Source organism: Pteropus vampyrus, unplaced genomic scaffold (genome assembly GCF_000151845.1).
Source record: "Pteropus vampyrus isolate Shadow unplaced genomic scaffold, Pvam_2.0 Scaffold36, whole genome shotgun sequence".
In the NCBI taxonomy this organism is placed as follows: domain Eukaryota; kingdom Metazoa; phylum Chordata; class Mammalia; order Chiroptera; family Pteropodidae; genus Pteropus; species Pteropus vampyrus.
The window spans coordinates 8,158,491-8,161,336 of NW_011888817.1; the positions used below are offsets into that span (position 1 = coordinate 8,158,491).

The window sequence follows — 2,846 nt, forward strand, 5'->3', positions numbered from 1 at the left end:
CAACATATGCCTGAGAGGGACCAGGCCTGCTAGTTCCACTAATAGTCAACCAACCAAGTCAACGGAGCTGCACTCACAACTGCCATAGGGTGAGCGCGTAACTCTGGGCAGGTCTCCACCATTGGAGGGCCCCTCACCCAGCCATAAGCTAAGGGCACTAGATAAGATAATCTGCAAAGGCCTGTCCAGCTCAGACCATCTTAGTTTCCAATTGCCAGGAATACCTGGGGTGTAGGTGATATCCACCTCCAGGTGGGAAGGGACCTTTGAAATACAAAGAGATGTCCCAAGGAGAGCCCTCTGGAGGAGGTCCCGGCCCCGGCAACAAGTCACCGATGATCCAGACAGCGGAGGAAATGAACATGGTTTTAGAGAGAGCAGACCTGGATTCGAATCCAGCTCTGCTATGCACTAGCTCTGTGAGCCTGGGTATCTCACTGCCTGCCTCTGAGCCTCAGTACCTTTATCTACAAAATGAGGACGATCACACCAGCTTTATAGGGTTGTGTGGCCCTTAAATAAAAACATTTCTCTAAAGCACCTGTAAATACTCAATAAATGGTGGCTGCTTTCATTGCTGTTCCCCACCTTTGCCATTGGAAGTGGCCTTCATGCCACTTGCCCAAGGGTCTGAGTCCCAGGTGCCAGGGAAGTCTACCTGGAGTTCTTCCAAATTCCAGACCACAACCCTTCCTGCTGCTACTGGTTCTTAAATTCACGGACCTGGAACAGGATCAAGATCAAAACTCAAGGAGAACTCAAGTCCTAATGTCTGTGACAGAGGCTGGAATCACAGTCACTTGGAATGGGAGTATCAACTGGGAGTATCAACTCAAGGAGTGCCTGGATCCCAGCGATGGCCACACAGTTGTTTATATGTTTCCCCAAACATCCAGGCACACGTGTGGGCACATCCATGAACACGTGCACACCCATGCACTCAAGCAGCACTGCCCAGATGACAGTGCCCACAGACAGGCACCCCCACAGTGGACACCGCAGCCCGCCTGCAGACGTGCCTCCCCGGGCTCGGACACAGATGCACATGCAACTCACCCTCACACCCAGCCATCCGCATGGAGCCATGTGCCCACTTGAGCATATGCACACATGGTCTCTGTGCACCAGGGGATCTGCAGCAGGAGTTGCTGGAAAGATATGGAAAGTCGACAGCTGCTCTGATGACACAGGGACTAGCCAGCTCCCCATCAGGATTTCCGAAAGGGAGGAGAAACTTCATCACACCTGTAGCTGGGCTGTTGGAGTAATCCCTGGCCTCCGTGCTGCTTCAGCAGATTTCTCATCAAGCCAGCAGGTCCGTAGCATAGCCTGTGGCACCAGGGGACCTGGAGAGAGGAAAAGCCAGAGTCCCTAGGTAGCTAGGATAGGGGAGCCCTGGTGGGCAGGAGTCTGGATGAGAGTACTAGGGTCTTTGTGGCAGGATGGCATTGTGGTTACACAGGTAAGCTTTGGAGCAGGAGGTCCCTGCTTTGTCCTCCAGCTCTGCCATTTATTAGCTGTGTGACCCTGGACAAGTTACTTAACCTCTCTGGACCTCAGTTGCCCACCTAGCAAATGGAGTTGATAATATTACCTAGTAGGATAACACTACATGGTAGGAATGAGGGAGGAGAAGTAGAGAATTGAGGAGTTAAATGACACCACACATGCCCCTGGACACAGTAAGCACTCACCAGTATGAGTCATTTTTATCAAAGGCCCCAGGACAGGAAGGGGCTCCTAGATATCGGGTAGCCCATGGATTGCAAAATGACATCCACAAGCCCAAATGCAGCCCACAAATGGGCTTTGTTTGGCCCACATGGCATCTTTCTTTCTTTTTAAATTATTGCCAACATTTAAAAATCAAATTTCACATCAAAATCCAAATTTTCTGCTTCTCTGGAAAAGTTCAAACATTTGGCAACCCTAGGCTCTCATTCCCGCCTGGTAACCACCAGCCAGAGCTGAGTAGCCACTGCCTGGCTCACCCTCCCCCTCCCCTGTTCCCTGTCCAGCCCTGGGAGCACTGGCGTTTGCACCCCCTGACCTGGTCCTGTGCCCTCATGATACACATGGGGGATTGGGGCTCTAGAGGAGCCAAAATCCCACCCAGGGCCACACAGCAAGTCAGTGGCAGAGCTGGAATTAGGGCTCAAGTCACCAGAGTCCCAGTGCTTCCTGAGCACCAGGGAGATACTGAAGAGAGAACTTGGCCATGGCCCCAAAGCTCCTGCATCTATAGCCCTTACTGGGGAGACAAGGTCATCACTGGACACGTGACTTACTTCTCTGACCCTCAGTTTCTTCAGCTGTAAAATGGGATAATAGTTCCTTCCTCAGGATGATTGTAAAGACAAAATAAATTAAATAAGTAGGAACCTTAGAGCAGCAGCTGGCTCACAGTAATTGCTTAATAAGTAGCACCCATCATTACTGCTATCGACGACTCCTGGCGTGATGCATGCACATGACCTCACTGACTCCTCAAGCCAGCTGGGATGTCGCTCCACTTAGCCTCACGTGACAGATGAGGAAACTGAGGCCCAGAGGGCGATAATAACTCATTTCATCCTCCCCAGGCACCTGTGAGCTACAGCTCACTATCCTTATTTGTCAGGTGAGGACACTGTGGTTCAGAGAGTGGCGGGGACTTGCCCGAGGCCACCCTACTGATGGAGATGGGAGTAGGCCTAGAACTCCAAACCGAACTCTAAGCCAGGCTGTCTCCACGCACCCTGTCAGGAAATAAACCAAGTCCCTTGGCCTTGCTATGATCAGAGTAGGGACCAAAGGGTCATTTCTCAGCCCAGGGAGTCCTCTTCCTGGGGCAATAAGACTCTTAA

General features: G+C 51.5%; 1 long non-coding RNA gene across 1 annotated transcript; it reads right to left on the minus strand.

Moving 5' to 3' along the window:
* Positions 1-1,049: 1,049 nt before the first annotated feature.
* On the minus strand, positions 1,050-2,324 carry LOC111738192. Its single transcript, XR_002779748.1, has 3 exons — positions 2,289-2,324; positions 1,246-1,346; positions 1,050-1,148 (listed from the first exon to the last, which is right to left on the minus strand). It is a non-coding gene; the product is annotated as an uncharacterized LOC111738192 (long non-coding RNA).
* Between the last annotated feature and the right edge of the window lie 522 nt (positions 2,325-2,846).